Source organism: Peromyscus eremicus, chromosome 12 (genome assembly GCF_949786415.1).
Source record: "Peromyscus eremicus chromosome 12, PerEre_H2_v1, whole genome shotgun sequence".
NCBI classification, from domain to species: domain Eukaryota; kingdom Metazoa; phylum Chordata; class Mammalia; order Rodentia; family Cricetidae; genus Peromyscus; species Peromyscus eremicus.
This window is the reverse complement of record NC_081428.1, coordinates 24,739,422-24,765,326: the sequence shown is the minus strand read 5'-3', so window position 1 is coordinate 24,765,326 and position 25,905 is coordinate 24,739,422. Positions and strand designations below refer to the sequence as shown.

The window sequence follows — 25,905 nt, the reverse complement described above, 5'->3', positions numbered from 1 at the left end:
TATTGTCACATTGACCAAAGTAAGTCACATGGGCAAACTCAGGATTAGTATGGAAGAGACTGAACAAAGACTTGAATAGATGAGAGGTATGGGGACACTATGGTTTACAGTGCTTTCACTCAAAGAATCTACTGGAAAGATATGTAAGAGCATAAAAGTCTTAATTAAGAGACCAGATAATAGAGGTGCTATAAAATGTATATATAAATTCAAGGAAAATCTGTGTAAAATTTAGTATGTGCTTCGTATAGGAGACAAGTTTTGACAGGCCACTAAAGACAGTAGGTGAATAGGGAAAAGCCAACAAGCATGTGTAGGAGTGTCAGTAGGCTGAGAAAGGGAAGAATCTGAGGAGAACAGGGCAATGAACAGGCCATTTAATTGCATTTATAGCTGCCCTTTGAAAGAATTTAAAAATGATGCTACATGTACTTAGGAAGGTTGCAGCACAGTCAGAAGACACTAACTGAAAACTCTAAAAGCATTTTGAAAGGGAAAAATCTAGGTCCATGGTGGTTAAAATATACTTTTTCAAGAAAATTCAATTATTTATCAGAAAGATATTTAATCATTAAAGTTATGACTTGAGACTGAACGTTAGCACATATCCTAAATAAATACAGTCTCTAAAATTATTGAAAATGAAAAGACCTAAAATCTATTTAGGCCTCATCAATTTTTAGCATGTTGCAAGATATCATTTAAAATATGTGCACCTGAGGCTCAAGAAACATCACAGAAGAGAGCGAGGGAAGACTGTAAGAGCCAGAGGGTCAAGGGAGTGTGCTGTGAGATTGTGTCTCCAAGTAATAGCAGAAGCTATACCCACGAAATTTTACCAATATACCTGCCAAAACATGAGCTCAACAAGGACGGCAACAATGGCCATGTCCAAGTGGACAGTGAAAAGTGCATGAGGCCTCAACCCTACACAAAGAACTACAGGCAACTGAGGAAAGCTGGGACCTGGAGAGGTGGTCTCCCCCAGGGAAGAGCACACCAATTGGTTGTCCAGTGCCCAACAGTAAGCCTTTAAAGCACACATACAAGTAATATTATATTTATTGAACAGGTAATATTTAATAATATATATATATATACATACATGCATGTAGTAACAATTAGTGATAAAAAAAAAGAGGCCATGAATTTGAAAGAAACCAGGAAAGAGTGTATGGGAGAGGCTGGTGGGAGGAAAGGGAAGGGGGGAAATATTGTAATTATATTATAATCTCAGAAACAAAAATAGAGCCCTAAGCTATTAGGTAAAAAACCAATATGAGCATCCCAATGTATTAGGGAGTTAGCAAAGCTTAAATGATTATGTTTCTGCTGTTCATTCATATGGAACACTTCCCTTGTTGGTCTCATTCACACTAATACTGTGTCTCCTGCAAACCATTCTGTTGGTTTCATGTATTTAAGAAACTTAGTCACAGAATTATTATTGAGACCAAATCTAAATAAAAATAAAACATAGGACTTAAAATAATCTATCAAAATTATTAAAATAATTAATTTGTAGTAGCTAAAACATAATTATTTCACTGTAAAACAATAAATTAATAACAAATTATATTACAAATAAAGATAAATGTAAAATATGTTAGATATAAATTATCTTATTATAGAGAGAATAGATTGTGTTTGTCATGTTTTAGCTACTTTATGACTATCTGAGTTTCTTCAGTTAAATTAGAGTTTAATAAATGTATCTTTCATGATGCCAAGTTAATATTACTGGAATTAAAATTGTTCTGAATTCTAAGAAACCCATTGGTTTGGAGGCTTGCACAGATCAATCTCCAAATTGATATATTTATTAGTGATGTTCTGCAAATGCAATTAGTTAACATCACTGCTAATTAGTATCACCTCTTCTGCCTGTATTCAATTCCCTGTAAAATTTGTCTTTTGCTATTTGGTGAAACTAATCTTTGAAAGAATGTGTGATGTATGAAATACAGTTAGAAGACCTCTCTGTATTTCTCCTGAGTCTGTGAATTGGCAAATCATATAGTTTATACAATATGAACTACAGTCTATCTGCAGGTAGAAATCTCAACCCTCTCTTCTTCATTTGGAGGAGTATCTGTGGCCACCCATACCAGTTCTGTGAATCCTTAGCCTTTATTTATGAACAGATTATTTTCAGTCATGCTGACAATTGCAAATTCTAACAATCTCTTACAATAAATTTTAAAGCGTATCAGGGTCCTATCTCGCAGTCTGAATGTTCCACATACATCCCCAAGTGCCTTTCCATTTTTTTCTTGTCCTTATATCAGAAGGCACAGGAGACTCTACTTTTGCATTAGCTACAAAGCATTTAGAGTGTTGCTATTTCACACAGTTCCAAATGGACTTTCATCCTTGTCTGCACTTGGATAACTCAAGTTCACCCTTCAGAATATAAAATCTACTATAACCCCTGGAAAAATCGCCCATTTGTTTGGAAACTCCTAGGTATCCATAAGATGACCCCAGCTCAGACTTCTAGCAATACAGGAGACTGTGCCTGAACTGGCCTTCTCCTGAAATCAGTTTGGTGACTACCCTAATTGTCATCATAGAACCAACATCCATGGAAGCGGATGCAGAGATCCACAGCCAAGCACTAGGCCTAGCTCTGGAGGCCAGTTGAAGAGATGGAGGAGGGATTATAAGAGCAAGAGGGGGTGGTCAAGATCATGACTGAAACACACAGAGACAGTTGACAGGAGCTCATGGACTCTAGACCGACAGCTAGGGAGCCTGCATGGGACCTAACTAGGCCCTCTGAATATGGGTGACCATTATGTAGCTTTGTCTGTTTGTGGGCCCCCTAGCAATGGGATGAGATTCTGTCCCTGGTGCATGAACTGGCTTTTTGGAACCTATTCTCTATGGTGAGATGCCTGGCTCAGCCTTGATGCAGCGGGGAGGAGCTTAGTCCTGCCTCCACTTGATATACCAGGCTTTGTTGACTCTCATGGAAGGCCTTACCCTTTCTGAGGAGTGGATCGGGGTAGTGTAGAAAGGAGATGGGGAGAGGGAACAGGAGGAGAAACTGATTGGTATGTAAAATAAATTTTAAAAATTTAATAAAAATAAAAACATAATTACCCAAGTTAAAAACATCACCCATTTATATAGCTGTTGACCTATTTCTCTTTTTTACATCCTTCTTCCAACTTCCAGTCTCTTCTCTTGTCCTTGCTCTTCTCCATCCTTCTCTTTATCAAACACTCATTTGCACATACAAGCACATGTGACACACAGAGAATTTCTCTGAATAAATAATAATGACTCTCCTCGGTTGTTCTAATAGAAGTGAAATTTAACAAATGGCTCATGAACAACTTAGTTTAAGTCATTTAAGATTTAAAAAACCAGCATTTGAGTGTCAGACAAGATGACCTTTGTCTACATAAAACGAAAGACCTTGATATAGAATATTATCCATATAGAGAATAATAATGTACTATATAATTCCAATATGAAAAAACAGGACCTTAAATATTTCCACAATAAAGAATATATATATATTATATATATAATATATATATACTTACCTCACTTGAACACTGACATACAATATATGTACCAAATATTAAAATGTAAATGTACAAGATTTTTGTGTTATTATGTATTAATTAAAATAAATGAAATTTGAGCTGTTGACTCGTGCCATAATCCCAGCTTTTGGGAGGCATTAGATAGGAGAATTACCTCAAATTCAGGGCCAGCCTAAACTCCATTAAAAATTTCCATGTTAGGTACTACATAATGAACCCTTGTCTAATTTAATTCAAAAGTTAAAAAAATAAAAACATCATCACTAGAGATAGAATACTTTCAACAGAAAAAAATGTTATTTTGTTTTACCTTTGTTTCCTTTAAGTTATGAGAATAATTAGTAATCACATTTTAATAATAATTAGAATATTTTATCACAAATTGCATACACATAATTGACATCTTCCACTTATTATGTGTCCACATCTGATCTAATTAATATGAACGTAACTTGGGAAGTCAAGTTGAGAAGATTCTGGGATGAGCTGACATAGGAGGTGGACCAGAGATCAGAACAAAGGATGACTGCTAAGTTCCGGGTGTGCACCTCTCACTTCATGATGTCATTCACCAACACCAAGGATGGAAGACCAAGTTGTGGGGAAGAGGGTCAAGAGTTGAGCTATGACATATTTTCTTCCTAAATATTTGGAATGTGGTACTACATCAAAAATAGAGACATGAGCTTCAGAAAGCAAAGTTGAGGTAGCAATGAAATTCTAGGTTTTATTTATTTGATGATATGAGAAATCTTGAGTGTGGAAGAAAATTCCCATGAAAGATTCTCAAGAGAATTGGGCTAAAAGACCAGGGTACCAGGCTTTGGTAACCTACAACTAAAGGGATGCATGGATGATTAGACTACCAAGACACTTAGAGGAAACTGCAAGAAAGATGGGTATAAAAGCACCAAAGGGGGGGGGGGGGGACAAAACAAAAAAAAAAGCAAACAAAAAAAAAAAAGCACCAAAGTATCACAAAGTATAGGAAAGGATATCCTTAACAACATTGGGAAATATTCACCACTTCCACAGGTTGAGATGAGGACAAAGCAGTTCAACATGAAAATGACTTTGCACTATAACGTCCTGGAGCTCAAGTTTTTCGTTGTTGTTTTTGTTTTTGTTTGTTTGCTTGCGTGCGTGAGTGCGTGCGTGCATGCGTGTGTGTGTGTGTGTGTGTGTGTGTGTGTGTGTGCGTGTGCGTGTGCGTGTGCGTGTGCGTGTGTGTGTGTGTGTGTGTGTGTGTGTGTGTGTTCACCCACTCTTTTATGTGAAAATGAATGTAGATGGCCAGACTGGAGAGTGGTCATGAGATAACTGAGAAATGTTTTAAATAATGACCGCAGAGAAATGATGAGTTGCAGCTGAAGTTGAAAGAAGCTTTAGTTCAATTGAAAACACACTATTAGAACTACTTTAGTCACCCATGGAAGGAATCAAGTTGAGAAATTGTGTTTGAATGTACTCATGCATGAAAAACAGAAGCATTCACCAAGAAAAAAGCGAAGGGCTCATAATTCACATTGAGAAGATAGGTGTGGCCTTGGATATGGAATCAGCCTCATGCTGTAGCTTTGGGGAAGAGGACAAGGAGAATCCTGAGTGTGGAACTCTATTTTCGAGGCAGAAGGTTGAAGGATTTTGCTTCTTAAATATCCTTATAAAGTAGAGTATTTTCTATTTAATTGATAATCGGGGATTGTCGCAAGAGCTCAGCAGAGTTTGAAATCTTACAGTCATGAATAGGAGAGGAATTTCTTTCCAACACTGTGTAGTACCTTTCATGTGTGAGCATGTACAGTGGCGAACTGCAATGGTGTGAATGTGTACATGGAGGCTAGAGATCCATGTGAGGTGTCTTCCTCCATCATACTTCACCTTATGTTTTGAAACAGGGTCTCTCCCTGAGCCTGGAGCTCACAGAATCAGCTAGGCTGGCTGACCAGAAGGCCCCCAGAAAGTCACTTATCTTGTCTCCACAAGGATTCCAGGCTGGTCCTGCCAAGGATAAAGCTCTGGTCTCACAATTATGGAAGCAAGTGCTTTACTGACTAGGACATCATCACAACCCTGAGTAGAATCTTTTGAGATAGAGCATATGTGTTTATATCGAATGTTATATGCACACATGACTGTTCTAGAACAAGCTTGAGAATGGAGATAATTTACAAAGCTGATATGATACACAGACTAAGGGTTTCAACAATCTAACAGGTTTTGAAATAATGACTCTCTAAAGACAGGCTGAAGACCAAGGGGAATGAATGGCTAACAGTGGCTCACATGAAATAATACAAACACTGTTCTGATTAGATGAAAGAGTACTCATATAGGTGAACTTTAAGAGGAGAAGGGTGTGCTTTAACTTCTGTTTTTAGATAGATAATGCTAATGTGACAGAGAGAGAACAGCACTGAGTGGCAGAATGAGGTTGGGATAACTGTGCCCCCATGATCAAGGTCCTGAGAGACCAGGGCACACAGCTGTTGGAAACACCTCAAAAGGAAGAGTAATTGTCGGGTTGTGAATATGGGAAGCCATTGCTAAGGACTTTAATAAATACATTAGACACATGAGTTAGGATCTCTGCTATGCTCTTGTCCACTTTCAGCATAAGGACACAGAGGTTATAGTCTTGAGGTGATAAATGAGAGTGTGGAGGAACCGTGCCATAAACAGCCCTGAAATGCAGGGAGTACTAGGAAGTAAATAGTACTAGGAAGTAAAAACTGCAGAGTTCAGTCTGCAGGAGACTCATTGGAGAGACAGTGCCTATGCCCCAAAGAATAGGAATCCCAGGAATTGTTGACTTTCTTATCACAAAACGGATTTGTCCTGTATGGCTAATGTATTCTTTCTTACTGCCTAAAAATGAATTGCTACTTTTCTGCGCTATCCCTCATTCAGGATAACCAAACTCCAGTTCTGTGCATTTTCCTTTCCAGAATGTTCTTGCATAAGACTTCTCCTTTAATGGCTCACTTTCTTACTGTCATCTTCAATGATTTCTTAAGTGACACCCTTCCAGTGGAGCTTCTTCAGAAACCATCCACAATTGAGACATTTGCAAGCTCCTCCACAGCTCCATTTCCCTCTCCAACACTTTTGTTCCTCTGGCATTTGCTTCTTGCTTCAGCTCTCTTTTCACACTGAGATGCAAGACCCCAAGTACCTAGCTTTACATTCATCTTTCATTCATGGCCTTATTATCATCAGCGAGAGAGACACCTAAAATATTGTGGGGTCAATAAATAATTGCAGAAAGACATGGACAAATTATTAAGCAGAGAGATGTAATAGAGTCTAAGGACAATTACAAAGAGAAGTTATAAAAATATCTGGATCAATGAATACATTGTTGAAATAAATGTGGGACCCTCCAGGGTAAGAGGGTTCAGTGCACATGTGGATGAATAAATTGTGCTAGGAGCAGTTTAAAGTGGGTTCTTTATTTCAGTCACCTCCGGATCATAGGATGATTTTAATGTCACTTGAGAACTTAATTCCCGATCAAGTAGCCCCCTGAATAGTCTCCTTTTGGTTTAATTTTCAAAACCAAATAAAGTGCAGTGCTGTTTCCCTGCATGAGCCCGGCTGCAGCTGGGTGCCTCAAGGCGTGTCAAGGCCTGGACTCAGACTAACTGCCAGATTCTGCAACTGAAAAAACTACACTACAGGAACTCCGAAAGCCTGAGGATTGAAGAAAGCAAGGTTCTGTTTCACAGAAACTTCTCAGCACCCCACCTGGAAGGCAATTAAAATTCCATTGATTAAATAGTAGTATCAAATACATAAATATTTCTTAAATTATTTTTAATTTATCAGCTCATGGTCAAAGTATTCCCATCTCAGTGCTCACAGTGACAGAATCTGCTTTTTATATTTATTATCAATATTGAGTTTGTTTTCTTGTTTCTTTTTTTTTCTTGTTTTTTATTACATTTTGTTTACGTATTTAGGGAGGGGCCCCCCAAGCCAAGCCACAGATGTGGAGGTCAGACTCTTTCTACCATGTAGTTCCTGGAGCTCAAACTCACACAATTCCCTTTGCCCACTGACCAAATTCACTGGCTCTGTCTTTTCATTTCTTGTTTGTTTTAAAAATTAGATCAGTAAAATCCTCATATTACGCATGTTGTTTATATGTACCATGCCTGCATGCCTACATTTGTCCTACTATAAAACAAGGCCATATATATGTTTTGAGTTTTCCAACAAACTACTCTCTATCAAGAATCATTGGGTGTTATGAAATTGCTGACTGGTTTTACAACGTTTAACTGAAAAAAATCCCTGTACTTCACGGCCTTTTGGAGATGTCTCTACAACCCTAACTGATGTTAAATAGAGGTGAGAGCATAGTGATGGTAAAACTATTGTGTTTGACTTCCTATCTTGTGCCCTCGCTACAGACCTAAGGGGCTATCCACCACCAATTTCAAATTTCCCTTTGAAATGGGTGGTACTTGATTGTTAACACATTGTGCGTGGATCAATAAGATGTCTGCCCCAATCCAGAGAAGATAAATATGGATGAGTCCCAGGCCATCAATCATTTGGCAGCTGATATTATGAATGTGTGGGCTTACAAGATTTCGGAGGAGGGGGACTGGTCCTAAACTAAACATACTGCTGTCTTTCCTTCTCATGTGTCATAGATAGATCAGATTCTACAAATTTGCCTATGGAGAGACTAAAAATGTAGCTTCACAGTTTCCTCCAGCTTTTCCTAGAGTAGTTACCAACAAGTTGAAGAGAAAGAAGAAAAGAGGAAGAAGTAAACAAGGAAAGATGACATAAACTTCCAGCATAGGGCCGAGCATTCTCTTATTCTATGCGTGTTGATCACTAGCTACATAAAAAGGTTTTCTGTTGGTGACTGAGAGATGCACTCTTCTATGGGTATAAATACAAGTATTCTAGAGGCATTTGAATACTATGTCCATTTAACAAAGTAATAATAGTAGGTTCTCCCCAAGTATGGAGCTATTGACACCAATGACTGTTGGGAAATAAGTTTTCTTGAGAGATACAGCTCCTGAGAAGGTACCCATATTCCAACCGATGGCCCCATCTATGCAAATACTGGTAGCGCTAAGAGGAATTGAAGGAATTATGTGTTGAAAGAATAGGTAAGTTTGGGAGGGAGTAATGGTGGGGAAATAAGGGAGGAATTGAAAGGAAGGAATAAGAGTAGATTTGATCAAAACACAATATATGCATTTATAAAATTTTCAAGCAATAAAAGAGGTAGGTGGCTTTTGAGATGCACTTCAAGTCTTTGAAACCTTTATCTTTCCAGTGTTGGGATGGATGCTCTCCACCCAGAAATCTCCACTATTCCTTTTGTGTCCCTTGATCCCTGGTTGCCGCAAGGAAAGTATTTGAAGTTTAAAGAAACTTACCTTTCCAGCAAAATTCACAGGAGTAGTGGGAGGCAGCTTCAAAACAGACTATTTTTCCTTCTTGATGTTTTTGTTCCTCTTCCTTTCATTACGGACAGGAGAACTTATGTTCAGTTTGCCACTTATAAGAAACATCTCTGATTTTTGTGTTAGTCTATTTATAGATGATAGCTGCAACACATTTGAAGAGCAGAAGGTAAATCTGAATAACAGCAATAGCTTCCAAGACTTAGAAGATCCTATCTGATAGAAAGCAGCTCTCATTTTGTCTCGTTAAGTATAATAATTTAGTTTGACTTTTCAAAAATTATTCAGTTATACCCAAATACTTTTGTAATATGTATAAAGGTACCAACTCTATTCATTTGTGGAATGTATTCATATTGGGCTTAGAAATATATTTCTGTTGTATATACACATATATATCAGTGTTTCATTTCAAAAATAAATCTATGTATTTTGTTGATAATAAAGAAACAAGAATTTGTGCTTCTGTGTTTTATTAAAAAGTCTTTTACAGTTTGCAAGTATAATTATTTTAAAGACAAAATGTTGGAGAAAATTAATATCTCAATAAAACTGTATGATGTTGTTTATAATAAAAATCACTTTATATTTTATATTAGGTTGTATATATACATATATACATAATATACATGTATATATACTAATATACTACCATAATACTTTTCTGAAGGGAGAAAAAAGTGTCAAGGTAGTCATCCTCGTGAATAAGAATTTTTGCTCTATTATTGATCATCTACTGTTGAATAAAATGCATACTAATTGCTAGGTGAAACTTCATTTTACATATGAAATCCTGAGAAAGGGTATAATTTGATCATCCTCACATTTCTAGTGACAGGAAGTACATTCTTCTCATTTATACCAAAATGTAAAACTTCCCTTACACTCTAAGGAAAGATGCAAAAGCAATAATAGCTAGAAAAGGTGGTGGTGGTGATGACGATGATGATAGTGATGATGTTGATGATGATGATGATGGTGATGATGTTGATGATAATGATGAAGGTGATAATGTTGATGATAATGATGAAGATGAAGATAATGATGATGATGATGAAGATGATTATGAAAGAAATGAGATGATACCTCATGAAAAGAATGAGGATATTGAAAAAAAACAAATCTATAAGTAGAGATTTAGCTTTGTGCTGAAGAGTATGTTTAGCATTCTTGAGATTGTTCGATTCCCAGACCAGCTACCCCAGCAAAAACTATCTATGTGTGAGGCAAGAAATCAGCAGACACCCAGTGCAAACTCAGAACTTTCCACTATTAAAGGTCCTGGCATTTTTGTCAACTTCCATTTTATAAGCAAGGTTTTGTTTACCATACCTCAGTTAGAATAAATATATGTAATTCTACATACTTGAACAGTAATCATATACATAAAAATACTAGTTTGTTAACTGTCTCAAAGAGATCCATATTATATCCTCACAAAGATACAGTAAAATTAACATAATCAAGATAATCAAGAGAACTATTAATTGTTATTGAAATTGTAGATTCTTACAGTTTTTCTCTGGTTGGACAATGTTATTGTAAACAGATTCCTGAGAGGCATAAAGACTTTTCATCATTTCCCCTTTTAGCTCTTGACTTTTACGTAAGATATTATAGTGGCAAATGACTTAATTTTGAAATTGAAATCACCATCCTCAATTAGTTTAGTTATTTAAAAGTTACATTATTTCACCCAGACACTAATCTTTGAACTAGGATCCATAAAGCTACAGCATTTTCAAAGAAGCAATCGACTAACTTAAAATAGTTAAGTGAGCCTCCATGTGAATATTTAACAGACACATTGAGTGTGGCAGTGTGTCCCCTATGGCTGGACTCACTTGAGTCAAAACCTCAAACACAGAGCTGCGTTTGCTTCTCATCAGTGTCAAAAATGTCGTATAATTTCCTGGAAAACTGTATCTTTTTAAATTACTAATTCAGGCTTTCTCCTTTTCCCCATCCCAGAGGAATCTGTATTCTGGGAATGATTTTTAAATGAGGATGTGCATGGTATGTCTAAAGCTGTATACTATTTATTCTGATTATCTGACCAGGAGGACATCATAGTTTGCTAACCCCAGTAGATAAAATATAACATACTTAATTTTATATTTTAAGAACAGGCAGTGTGCCATAGTGAAGCTATGGTTCTTGGCTAGATTGATTTCTCCCTACACTCCGGAGGCCTGTGTTAATGTCTGAAAGTATGTTTTGCTTGTCACCAGTCATGGGTGGGAGTGTTGCCACAATCCACTGGGTAGATGTAGGCATATTGCTGCATAGAGGGCCCCTGGAACAATGAAATGTTCAGTGCCAAATGGTAGTACTGCTGAGGCTGAGGAAGGCTGCTCTGCTGTGAAGAAGATCTGAGAAAACTATTTGAAAACCCATCAACGACCTAGTTTCATCTGCAAATAAACTCTTACGAAAAGGCCAAGAAGAGTCTACTCGGTCATGATTTACATACACACCTGAATCATTTCCTCTTTCATCTAAAGATAAATCACAGTCCATTCGTACTTCAGGACACAAAGCTGAGTTTATGCCATCCACTTTCCTAGGAAAAACACACACACTCATACACATGTGAGTGCAGGTGTACACACACACATGCACACACACATACTAAGGCAAGTAGAAGTGACACCTTTACCAATTTGTTCAACAAGTGCCCCATCCCAGGATAACGGACTTTGTCTCTTTATTTATACTAGGAAATTTAAGTGAAAAATAATTGACTCTAACAAATTAATCAGAAAAAGAAATGGGTATTTCACATTTCATTGATAATTCTTTAAACATTAGTTAAACATTATAATCTAAGTTCTTGGTGGAGATACAGCAAAATCCAAGTGCAAATTGATATATAGACCCTAAGGAAACTAGAGAAGTAGTTGAGGGAGAGGAGAAAAGAAGGGAGAGGGGAGAAGGGAGAAGAAGGGAAAGGAGAGTTACAATTCAAAGAACTGTGTTTGCTTCCCATCAATGTCTGTGTACTATACAGTATTCTGTGGGATTGTGTCTTTCCTGGTTACTAACTCAGATTCTCCCTTTCCTTCATCCAGGGGTATATTTCTGTATTCTGTTTATGATTATGTGCATAGTATGTCTAAAGCTGTATATTTTATTTTTTTCTAATTATTTGGTCAAAAGAACATTACAATTTGATAGTCCAAGAAGATAAAATAAGCCACATATAATTCTGTGTTTTAATAATAGGTAGTGGGCCATAGCTTTTTATTTGAACTTATAACCAGAAGCTCTGATTCTTGGCTAGGTTGATTTGCCACACACTCTAGGAACCTGTGGTAAAGTCTTAAAGTGGGAAGGGAGGGGAGGGAAGGAGAGCGAAAGGGAGGGGAGAGGAGGGGTGGGAAGGAGAGGAAAGGAAGAAAAAATATTCAAAAGGAAAACTCTGGGGCCAAATATTTGGGGAATTTTGCCTTCTCTTACAATCATTATTGACCATGCATTTATTTACTTATAATGTAAATTCTTAATTAAGCTTCCACTAAAATATTCATACATTATTCTCTTGCAACTCTAATTCAGATTCATGTCCTTGAAAAATTTATATTCTGTTCTATTTTCTCTAAAAACAGAAAATAGGCAATCCCTCCCCCTCTCCTCACCACATGCCTATGTGCCCTTAAATGTTTTACCTTTATGTAACTGAATTAAGGACTGTATTGGCTGAACCAATACATTGTTTGTTTCCCTGCCTGACTCTACCACACCACACATTTGAATAAGCTCTTAAAGAGTCAAATACTTCTACATTTTTAGAGACCGATATGCCTTACATTTGTACTTCATAAACAAGTAACGAAAAATATTTTTATTATGACTTTAAGATAACAAAACACATTTATCACATTTGTAAGGCAATAGTTGCTGTCCCCAGTCTTCTGAGTGCTTTTAGAGTGCACCTATTAAAAAAGGCATTGGTGGTAAGATTGTCTGATGGCAGTGACTGTCTAATGGCAGTGTAGAAAGCAGCCATTTAAGCAGTCAGTGTGTGAGTTTGGTCATTCCTAAGAACCAGCAAGAGGGTATCATCGTGCAATTGCTAGAAAAATGAACAGCACTGTTCACAAGAGCTGGGCAATTAATTAAATGATATGCTTGTTCATCTTGCAGGTCAAGCAGATAATTGTACTGAGAATTGCTTTGAAATCACGCATGGTTCAACTTAGCCCTGTTGAATCCCAAGAGAGATTTACAGGTCACACTGCATATCACACTTCTTGTGGATGGAGGATTAATACGACCTAATCCTGTTAGCATTCAAAATGGCATGAGATAACTAGACAGTCCATTTACATATTACAAGCTGACATGAAAACTACAGGCTCATCCTTCATTTTTTGATTTTTTAACTCACATGTAAATATGCTGCATGGCATTTGTCGTGTTTTGAATATCATGGCACCAAGTTTATTTTAATTTATGTAAGTTCCTATCTTTAACACTCAGGTTAAACCTAGTACTATCTATACCTCCCCACCCGCAAAAAAAGAGTAATTGAAAAAATACAAAGAAATATTTATACATCAAAGAACTTTTAAGTATAGATCCATGTCAATGGAAATATTCAAGAAAATTATAAGACAAATATAATACATTATAAAAACAGATCAGTCAAAAGCTATTTAACAGTTTGATGAATAAATTTGTAAGTAAAATGCTATATCCTCTTTGTAATTTTTAAGCAGCTCAATGGATCATTGGTTACTTTATTCTTTCTGTGAGAAACTCAGAAACTAATATTTAAAATGTCCTATAAAATTAGACAAGTCTTGGTCTATTAATAAATAACATTACTTCAATAGATAATTTGTTTCTACTATCTGTAATATCAAGAAGAATGAATTTAGATCTTTTCACACTACAAAAATAATAATAATTGCATTAGTGGAGATTAATACAGGTCAAAAATGTTCTTTTTATAGTATCTTAATTTTTATTATTTTTAATTGAGATAGGAATACATCCCTTTCCCCCTCCAAAACTACTTGGACGTATACCATGAGAGTAATTGTGGATGCCCTTTTTTCTGCTGCTTTCTAAAAATAAAAAAAAACTCGTTCTTTTAAAAACAGTTTCAGTCATACCTCTTAAAAACTAGATGTTCAGTTTTATCCTGATATACTAGAATTCTCTCCTGCAATAATTTATTTGCGATCATGTTACAACATGGACATTTGATTATGTACTATAAATTTATCCTATCCTTTGCAATAAAGTGGGATTCGATATAAGAAAGATGCATTTTGGACTCTATCCAAACAAGACTTTATTTATAGTAGTTAGGAAGAGTTTGAAACATCATCGCCTACAGGGTCCAGGCAGGTCCTGTGCACGCATGAAATGGCCTTGGTGTATGGGACTAGAAAATGGCGGATGGTGGCTTGTGCATGCTTCCTAACACAAATCCTTTCCATATGGGAATCGCAGCATATTGTCACTGGAGCTTTGGATTTTTCCAAAGAATAACAATAAATAAGGTTTATAATTTTAAATTTGCTTTCCAAATGGTGGAATATTTGATTATCTATGACAGAATAGACATAAATATGCTGGAAGGTCGTATGCAAGATGACAGTTTACATTTACTTGTAATAATTGAAGAAAATGAAACTTAAATTGTGTGTTGAGATTTCAGAATCTTCTGTTTGTCTGCTTGTACTCAATGATTCTTGTGTTTGTCTGATATACATAAACAGGAATTTCTTACTATTAACAATCTGTAAATCTTTGGTCTATCTCATGTGACTTCTACATCAGGTTTCAGTTGATTTCTTTTAGAACTGATTTTTTTTTTAATTCTGTTAAATGTGATTGTTTAATAAGTATTTGTGCAAAGCAGTTTTTAGTAAATATAGTTAGAAAAACAACAGAAATGGTGTTTCTTTTAAGTATCTCAAAACAAATATAAAGTCCCACACCCACTAAAAATAACCTTTTGTAAATGGAATTTTATCTGCTTATGTTTTATCTTTTTTTGCCACTTTTTCAGTGGCAACCCATGGATCAAGAAAGAACATACAATACAGAAATATTCAAACTATGAAATAGTGTATCAACACCCAAGAAGCTAGCCCAGAGGAGGTTGAAAATGACTATTAGCAAAACAGACAATAATTAGGGACTCCTTTAGAGTCACGGATAGCCGGGTGGATCTCTGTGAGTTCGAGGCCAGCCTGGGCTACCAAGTGAGTTCCAGGAAAGGCGCAAAGCTACACAGAGAAACCCTGTCTCGAAAAACCAAAAAAAAAAAAAAAAAAAAAAAAAAAAAAAAAAAAAAGAGTCACGGATAAAGCAAAGCTGATCCAAGAATGTGGCAGAGGAGAATTTCCCCTAGGAGAACCCCGTTAACATTTGAAATCTGAAGTGTGATGGTCAAAGCCTTTGCTGACTTATTTTTCTAAAATTGTACTCATCTTACAGTAAAAAAAAATCTGAAATCAGATGCTAATCCTATAGTTAATTTTAGCTAAATTGGGGAGTTTAAAAAAATGAGTTGGAATTTTAAGAAAAATATATCTATTGCCTCCTATCAGCACAGGGAATCTTGCAGCTGTTCATATTTTCTCTTCATAGCACGTGTCACTGTGACAAATGAAAAATATTTTCATCCACTAGGATTATGGGGCTGCTGAAAGGCAATAAACAAATTGTAACAAGAATTATGAATGTAACTGACAGCTTATCAGACTATGCACTGCTAATGAAGAAAACGAAAAGATTGGATAGTGTTTTCTGCTGACAAATGGTCCGTGTTCCATTAATAATTTATTAGCTAAAATGTGTGATTGTTTCTGTTTAATGTGGTAAGCACTGACTTATTTTAATGATTTCTCAAAAAACATAGGATGAAGCTCCCTTGGAAGTGATCTTTTTGGTAGCTTTTGCATTTTCAAAGTGGGCTTCTATCAGAGGTCTTTCAGAGTGGGAAATACGGTCAACTGATAAAATGTCCCTGCATTGCAACTTAGGCCAGTGGAAAATAATGGAGAGTGGTTTATAAATCACTTTTTCCTAACTCTCAATAGTTTGGTGATGAAAACTGTTTGATTTTGTTTTTAATATCTTGAGAAGAAACCATCAGAAAAACTTTTAAAAAAAAAAAAAAGAAAAGAAAAAGGTACCTAACACTGTGCTTTGGAAACACTCGACAGGAATAGGGGAATTTGAGGAGAATTCCCTCAAACAAATGCAAAATTCTATGTATCATTTTCTACCATCAGACAACACAGAACTATGGTCAAGTGATGTACTTAATTCAATGTATACCTTCAAAACCATCTCTTCAAACGAAACCTAAAAAGCAAGCCAAGTATCTTAAGAAAAATCAAGGATAAATCACGCATGCATAATTGACACTACTGTATGAGAATATTAAGTATAGATTCAACATAAAAGGAAACATGAATAATGTCCCGCCTCTTCCTGGCCCTGAAGGGTATCTCTGACCTAAATTGCCCCCAGATAGATATGAATCATTTCCATTCTGATAATTAGCTTTCTAATTAGTTTTTAGGTGAAGTTGTCTAAGCTGCTAGACAATAAAATTTCCTTTTAAATCTGCTTGATTAGCCAGATGTAGTGGTTCATGCCTGGAATGCAGCACTTGAGAGGCTGAGGCAAACAGGACTGTAACAAACTGAAGATCTGCTTGGGCTGCATAGTGAACCTTAGGTCAGTGTGGGCGAGTAAGACCCTCAAACAAACAAAACCAGTATAATGGAAGTCTCCAACAGCATGTATATCAAAACCAACGTTTATTTCATTAAAAAAGAATAATAAAATTAACAAACATCTAAAAGAGGGTTTATGAAATTTTTGACTAAAGAGTTATAAGAAAAGAAAAAGTTAGAAGGAAAAAGACACTGTTTTCTTTCCAAGGATATTTGCAGATTTAAAAAAAAAAAAATCCCTAGATTTTCTAGCCATTAGTACTGTAATTTTTTCTTAATAACCAAAACAGCATTTTCCTCCTTAAGTCGTGTTCAGATTTCAATTCATTCATTATACCATTCTTGTAGGACACATAACATAAATTAAGATGTAGGAATCACTGGTGTCCTTCGCTGTTTAAGACATTTAGGTTATGGAATGATTGTAAATTAAGCTGTCCAAAGGAGAAAACATTTTAACAAGTGTTGCCGAAACAGGAAAAAGAAGGAAAAGACTTCTATCCATACTGTAATCACAGCCATACACACCAATCAAACTAATTGCTGTGTATGTAAATGGGTGAACGTACATCTATTATCCAAACAATCCTTTGTCTTGTCAGGCAGTGAAAGAGAAAGACCTTAATCCTTAGTATCCTGGAGAATGTTTGCTGGTCCTCAGGGAGTGACTGTCATTTAATTTAGGCAAGTTAGTGTCTGCCTTAGGTCTGTGTATTTACATATAAATTGTTTGGTGGGGTGGGGGCAGCAGGAAGGAAAGACACATAATCAACTCCTTCCCCACAGTTCTGTTATGTCTGCTTTCATGTGGAGTGTGCTGTCTGCAAATGAGCAGGAGAGAGAGAACAAAGGTTGTTCCAGATGGAAGTCTATTGTCTCACACATGTGGGAAAAAGCCTCATCCAAAAGGAACCTGTATTGTGTTCGCTCCCTACCTAATACAAGAGCAGTGATTTAACACAGACCTGGTGCTAGTTTAGTGTAAGTGCTCAAGGTATAATACTACATTGTACCAAATACCTCAGAACTAATACTACATTGTACCGAACAATACTGTTGGATGACTTCACACTTTTTCCCAGAGACAGAAGTGTTCAGTGACCCAGCTAATGATGAACTAGATACCAATCAAGGACTTATAAAAGAAGATGTGTGTGTGTGTGTGTGTGTGTGTGTGTGTGTGTGTGTGTGTTTCAGGAAAAGGAACAGAGTATTTGTCAAAGGCTTTTATAGTTGTTATCTCCATTTTCCAACATGGGATTTTGACCATCACAGTTCAAAGACTTTTGTGTTAGAGGTGTAAAGGATTACTCTTTTAAATAAGATTTAATAAAATTTGAGAAAACTAATCGATAGTATAATGGTTGGAGTAATAATGGTACCCATAGGCTTATGTATTTTGACACTTAGTCATCAGGACATGGTATTACTGGATAAGGAGTTGGAGGTGTGGCCTTGTTGGAGGAAGTAAGTCACTGGGTGTAGGCTTTGAGGTTTCAAAAGCCCAAGCTAGACCCAGTAGCTCTCTCATCATACTGCCCACAGATCTGTATATAGGACTCTCAGCTACTTCTCCAGCACCATTTCTTTCTGCATGCTGACATGCTTCCTGCCAGGAAGATAATGGACTAAAATTCTGAACTGTAAGCCGGTCCCAGTTAAATGCTATCTCGTGTAAGAGTTGCCATGTTGATGATGTCTATTCACAGGAACAGAATACTAAGAGAGATAGTTAGACCTCATTAAAAAGAAAATGTTTGCCAAAGTCTGTATGCTGAGAGAAATCAAGAAGGGTACAGCCACAGAACCTGCTTATGATTCTGCTTTCCATGGCAGCTTAAGTGGTTTCTTCTCCTTCCATCCATTCTCCATCTTTAGGCAGCTGCTAAGATATCCTCAAACTTCCTTTTGAGTTAATTCTTAAATTATGTTTACTAATAAGACTAAGAAACCCAATAGGAATTTCTCTTGTATCAATGTGTGACAGAGTAAAGTACTTAATATAGTTCCTAGCATATAGCAAGGCTTGAATAAATGGCAGTTCTTGTCAGTAGTAGTAACTGGAAAAACTGTGGAGGAGGTCCATAAAAGACCCAAGAAAGACACAAGTAATCAATGAACTTTCTATAAATGTATGTATATATACTCCTTATATTCCCATAGGTTCATATATATATAACATTTGTATTAATTAATATATTATATATGTGTGTTTATATGTATATGAATGAAGTAAAATAATAAAACAAAAATACCTCAGAAGACAGGTGGAAATTAGCAAATCAATTCTGATTCAGTTGCAAAAGAGCAGAAATAAGGAAAATATCCAAGCCTTACATTAATGTTTTCATTTTTTGAAAATTTTAAACTTTATTTTGTAACAGGAAAGTAAATTCAGATGTGTGTGTCTTGATGAATCTGTTCATCTGAGATACTTTGCATTCATTAGGGAAAGTTCAATTCAGGGAGCATTTTTAAACTGAGTCTGTTCAATTTAGTTTTACATTAGTGTTGATAGTAGTATTTTCCTAGCTTGATTTTGTTCATGCTGAGTTTTATTGCACACACGCAAAATATTTTAAAAACTTATGGATGTGCTGAAAGACACTTGAAACCTAGTCATTAAGGTTCTATGAAGTATCATATTGAACTTCTATTTGTTTATATTTGTTTTCTTTCTGAGTGAGTGTGGAATAAACAGCAATAAAAAGGGTTCTAATTCAACAGAAACTTTTAAAATATAGAATAATATAAATAGAATTAAAATGCTAAATGATGATATGGAAAAATCCTTTGCTAGAAGTAGTCAGGGAATATAAATAATGATATAATTCGTAATCATCAGATTGTTTTAGTTGCTGTTGTTGTTATGAGGAGACATCACGATTATAAGTAACTCTTATGAAAGAAAGGACTTAATTAGGGGCTTGCTTGCAGTTTCAGAGGGTTAGAACATTATCACCATTGTGAGAAGCAGAAGGGCATAGTGCTGGAGCAGCAGTCCAAGCTTTACTGATCCATAGGCAGCAGGAATGAGGAAGGACAAGGGGCCTGGTATGCACTTTTGAAATCTCAAATGTCTCCTTCAGCAGTATACATTCTCCAACAAGGCCACACCTCCTAATACTTCCCAAAGAGTTCACCAACTGAAGACCAAACATTCAAACCCATGAGCCTACGGAAGCCAATTTCATTCAAACCACCACACAGGTAAAGAGTAGCAATATCCATTATTCTGCAAAAATCAATTTCTCCATAAGTCCCATGAGAAATAAATGCATTATGTTGAATCCTATGCAAAGGGCTTTAATCATCTGTTGTTCGAATCTTAGATGGTCTTTTAATAAAAAAAAACTCAGAGCCAGATATCAGGGTGAAAGCTGAAAGATCAGAGAAGCAGAACATCCAGCCACTAATTCTTACCTCTATGAAATTCTCAGCCTAAAGAGACTGAGTTCCTGTTTCCTCACACCTTATATACGTTTCTCTGCCCTGCCATATTACTTTCTGGTATTAAAAGCATGTGTGCTTCCCAAGCAAAGGCATGAGATCTCGAGTGATAGGATTAAGGGTGTGTGCCACCACTGCCTGACCTCTATGTCTAATCTAGTGGCTGGCTCTGTCCTCTGATCCTCAAGCAAGTTTATTAGGGTACACAATATATCATCACATCACCTGTAGGCTAGGTTTATGTCAGTAATAACTATTAAAAATGCACAAATAAGTTTCAGGTTTTGTTTATCTCAAATGTAAATTGAAACTATATTAGTCATGTATATACTATCTACTGCCACTTATCATCTCTAGACTTTGCAATTTGCCAATATTAATGATAGAGATAATCTTAGTAAAATTTAATGCATATTTTAACATGAGTTTCTGCATCTACAACCACAACCATTCTCTCTACACATATTGGGATAGTTTTCTCTTCAAAAGCTTTAAATGCACACACACACACACACACACACACACACACCCCAGAGATCATTTTTTTCATTGTACCTTGCAAAGTTAAGTTTCTCTTTCACATGTGCATCTAACTCTGCCTCTGCTTAACTACAAATCATGAACGGATGCAGTTGACAGAGTGGTATGTAATCTGCCAGACAAGAAGAATATGCGGCTGATAATGATCTGAGACCAAGAAGAATAACTCTGGGCTTCATGAACAGCTCAAAATGCTTTAGATAAACTACAGTTCTGAACTACTCTTTCAGCTCATTTCCTAATCTAGCACCGCCTCTCAACAGGTGCTCTCCCTACCCTGAGATGTTGATGCCTAGACAGTGTCTATAGAGACACGGTGCTTTCCTTCCCACAGAATCAAAAAAGAAACAGGTTCAAATCCACAGTCACCTTTCCATGGGGAATGGGGGGAGGTTCTTAGTCACACGGAGAGCTCATTATTCTCATCTCTGAGGACGATAATAAAGAAGAGATGCTTTGATTGGTGCTTTTCTACATAGAACATAAGTTGTAATTGCATTAATCATAAAATAAAACCAATTTTCACTCAGTAATTAAGGTTGCGATTGCGTTCTACTGGTAGATGTCATCATCTACCAATATGTTCAAGTCTAGAGGCTGACTAACAGAACTTTGAAAAACACCAACCACATAGATCATGATATGGTTTTCCAGTACCACATGGGTTATATAGCTTGACTGAACTTACTATATTTGTCAGAAATACAAAACAAAACTCAATTCTTTTATATAAAACAAAACAATCAAAACACTGTTTTTAATTATTTTATTTGAATACTAAATGAATACTTAATAATACTGAATGCAATTAAACTGAGTAGTGAGTAATGAGTACTATCCATTTAATTTCAATATGAATTATTATTTCTATTAACAGAATGCCTTTTCCTGTTTTGATTTGTTTTTTTTTATTGATCTATTGACAGTTTCTATATCTTATAAAGCTTCCCTAGCTACAGCCTGATATAAATGTCTTTGTGATGGTTCTTTCTAGGATCAGCAGCTTCTATCCATCATTCTAATTTAGATTGGTCTTTGCTGTGTACAAAATGATCTCTGAGTCTTCTTTTCTCATACAAAGTGATTATTCTGATGAGTTTGTATCTGTAGAAAGTCTTGTCCTTCAAGCCACATTACTCAGAAAGACTTGGAGATTTCTATTTGTAGGGTATCTTAAAATAACATTACATAAAACAGTAATTAGAAGCTCGTCTCACCTCGGCATAAATAAACAGTAAACTGATGTCTTTGTGATTCCCATACTTCAAAACCTTCAACAAGATCCTTTGACCTCCAAGAATGGGCAAAACCTCCTTAGAAAAGCTAGCAAGAAACTTCAAGAGCTGTGATTCTCCCCAGTCTCAACCTAATCTTTCATGTCTCTCCTCTGTCACCTGACCTACACTATGTCACTCCCACAACCATACATCTCTTCACATACATCTACACACCCCCACCTACATTACCTTTGAAAGCGTTGTTTGGCAAATGCTCACTTTTACTTCTGCACTCTTTAATAGATGCCTCCTTATGCTACCAGTGATCTGGGTAGGCTCCTTAGGCTCTATACTAACATAAATCCTGAATGGATGTAGAACAGTTCTTGTAAATTCCAGGCTTTTGAGTGCTCTTCTGTATCTTGGGAGCAAGGGGCCTTATTGCTTCAGACTTTGGATGCCATAGACTTGTGCTTCAAGGCACTCGGAGTAGACTCTTAATACTTGGAGCTTTAACTACCAGGTGTCCTGGAACTTGACAGCTAGTGTAATCCTGACCTTCCATCAGCAGAAGAAAGCACCTGCTTGCTGTGGATATCGCTATATGTAAATAAACTCTGATTGGCCAATGGCCAGACAGGAAGTATAGGCGGGACTAACAGAGAAGAGAATTGAGGGAACAGGAAGGGAAGAGAGAGACTGCCTGGAGCCGCCGCCAGGACAAGAAAGATGTAAGGTACCAGTAAGCCATGAGCCATGTGGCAAAGTAAAGATTAATAGAAATGGGCTAAATATAAGAGTAAGAGCTAGACAATAACAGGCCTGAGCTAATGGCCAAGCAGTTTAAATAATGTAAGAGTCTGTGTGTTTATTTTATAAGTGGGCTCTGGGGCTGGCGGGACTTGGTGGCGGGAGCTGGAGAGAAATTCTCCAGCTACACCTGCTAATGTTACTGCTCCTGAGCTGGTCTTCAACATCTTGCTACTTAGCTCTTATGGGTGACTAGTATTACAGCTCTTAAGCACAGGATGCCAGGAACCTTGACCCTTTAAGGATTGAAGGCACCTCAGAACACTTAGGTGACTTGGGCTAACGCTGTCTCCTATGTATTCCACTCTTCCACTCCCTGTTACTTCTGCCTCCTCCAGTCCCTGGACTTGTTCATCTGCATTCCCACCACTACTGCTGCTATCATTACCTTTGCCTCCATAAGGCAGTAGTCATTGTTGCCACCCTGGTGACGGCACCACCGTTACTTCCTTGTGTTCCAGCTCAACCCACTGTAGTGATGATAAAGATAATAAGGAAGCATGATCTTGCTGTAGAAGCCTTTTAATGTGACTAATGTTGCAACATTAAAGGCAGCACAAGAGGGTACCTACTAGCTTAAGCAAAAAACTGAGTCAAAAAGCATCTCTATGTAGCCAGAAAGGGAGCAAAGAATAGAAAAGGGTGTTTGTACTATTCACCTCATATTTCTTCATGAAAATCAAGGACTCTGTTCATGTGTTTATACCAATAAGTCTTCTGCTGCGTCACCAGTGGCAGGGCACCCCTGCTGACCTGGGTGAAACTGATATAAGATATCACCAAGGTTTGTGGTGAAAAAGTCCATCTGAAGCTGTTTAAAACTGATGCGACTGAAACAGTGCCTTCTGATGCCAGAGATGTACTTTCCTCAGCAAATAGCTGTCACTGCAATGTAGTTTTCTCAAGACATTTATGGAGTGTTCAAGAGAGACAGGCCATCATTCAAACCCTGTGGTTGACTGCATTACAAGGGCTACCTCACTGGCAGTCCTTCAACCAGAGCATCTGGGCACATAAAAAAGGACTTAGCAGTTACCAAATTGGGAAACCAATGACATAGACCAAACATTTTAGATTACTTTAAGGAAAAGTAAATCTTCAGATAGGTGCTTTGAATAGAAGCCTGTCATTAGCATAACGGCACTTTAACAGTTTTAACATTGCTTTGACCATATTCTACAGCACTCTTTTCTTAGCCGTGTGCCCATTAGGATTCACTGAGTGATTTTTCCTTGCTCCATCACAGCCTCCTCTCCTTCTACTTCTTTCAGATCCAAGTGAGCCCACAGAATTCCTTCAAATAGACTCTCTTTAATTCTGTGTCGTCCCAATACTCCCCAAGCTATTTTACCTTGTAGCCTATCCAACCGCATGGAATACACCTCTTCCTCTGACTTCCACATAGGATCTTGATAGTAGTGCCCACTGCTTGTTGACGATTGTGTGCTTATATTGTGAAATGGTGAGAACGGTTTCGGGAAGAGGGGAGAGAAGGAAACAAGGACGAGAGGCACATAGGGTAGGCTGGCACTTAATGTCAGGTAAAGCGAGAAATGAAAATGACTGAGAAAGACAGCTAGCCTCATCCTAAATGATTGCATGACTCATATACATCCATATATGAGGATGTATACATATACATACGTATCCTGAAAAGGCTAACAGGTGTGACAGGCAGTTTCTGAAAATTAAAAGGTATTATTTAAAGATCAGACAACTATATTCTAATAAAACATGTTTTATGAGTTGTTTGCAAGCCTCACATAGGAGTTGCCTGTTTGCAGGGAACAGAAAATAACTCAATCCTGTCAAGTAAATAAATGTCGTCAATCAATCAATCAGAAGAGGACTATTGCACTTCCACACTCAACCTGAAAATCAAGCATACAGTTGTTCACTAGCTGATTTTCATTCCTAATTATCACTCCCTCCCCACTTTTAGAAGAAATAGTATAGACTTAGGCAATGCACTCTACTCCTGCCAAATTTATCATAAACTGTAAGTGTAAAATAGGGGTAAGAGGTTGAGGAATTAAGTATCTGCCTCTCTGGGACCATATGACTCTCCCATTTGGGGCCAAAACAAACTGGAAGAATTCATTTTCTGACTTACCATGACTGTTTACCTTCCAAAGAGGGCAGCAAAGAGGAAGTAGCCTAGCTTTTAATAAAATTAGAAAAGACTTTCTTTCTTCTTACTGATCTTGAAAAATCAGACTTTTTCATTTTACAGATATATAAAAAGACAGTTTATTTCTTCCAATGAAACCAGCTATTTATGTAGGTATTTCCTTCTGCTTCTCACTCTTTGATTCAGGATTCTATATTTATAACAAATGTAGTTCTTTTCTATGGTTCATTTGCTTAAGTAAGATTTGAATTCAATGCAATAATCTAAAGTTAAAAGTGACTCCTGTTCATCTCACCAAATATCATCATGTAAATGCACTTCACATAAATCCATTTCAAATATTTAAATGCTTCTGTAAATTGCATTTCTATGAGTGTCACTTTGAGTAATATAACTACATGATTTCTGTGACTCTAGCTTGTAACATACTTTATGAATCAAGTGTTTTTTGATATTCAGCTAATAGAATTTTCTCTAAAATAACATAGTTAAAATTAAATTATTTCCTCAAAATTAATTTACCTTCTGGAAGGACTGCTCTTTTTCTTGGAGATCATGGCCATTTATCATCATTGTCATAGTTTCCCTAGAGAATTGATATTATTTAAACTACTTCCTAATGGAAAGGAAAAGTTTCAACATTTTCTGTTGAATGCTGTTTTATTGAAACTCCTGTTAGTTTCAAGTACCAGACAAAAGTCTAAATCAGAATGATCCAAAATAAAATTTAGTAGTTCATATAACAGGAAAACCATCGATGAGACTGGTAAATTTGGTTGTACAGTAGGCTCAATTTTATCACAAAAATCCAACTTCTCTCTTACTACTTTCTCAATTATTTTTTTCTGTCTTATTCAAAGAAAGACAGCTGCCTCTCTCCCTCATTGCATCTACTTTCCTGGAAGCACCAGCTAGTGTGTCAGAAACCAGTGTCTTAACTTTCTCAAGGCTTTTCTTTCTTTGCTTGTTTCTTTTTTTTGCATGTGTGTGTGTGTGTGTGTGTGTGTGTGTGTGTGTGTGTACATGTTCATATGTGTACAGGTATGAGGGGGAGGAAGG

General features: G+C 36.6%; 1 long non-coding RNA gene across 1 annotated transcript; it reads right to left on the bottom strand.

Moving 5' to 3' along the window:
* Positions 1 to 6,989: 6,989 nt before the first annotated feature.
* On the bottom strand, positions 6,990 to 9,131 carry LOC131922949 (uncharacterized). Its single transcript, XR_009382444.1, has 2 exons — positions 8,966 to 9,131; positions 6,990 to 7,304 (listed from the first exon to the last, which is right to left on the bottom strand). It is a non-coding gene; the product is annotated as an uncharacterized LOC131922949 (long non-coding RNA).
* Between the last annotated feature and the right edge of the window lie 16,774 nt (positions 9,132 to 25,905).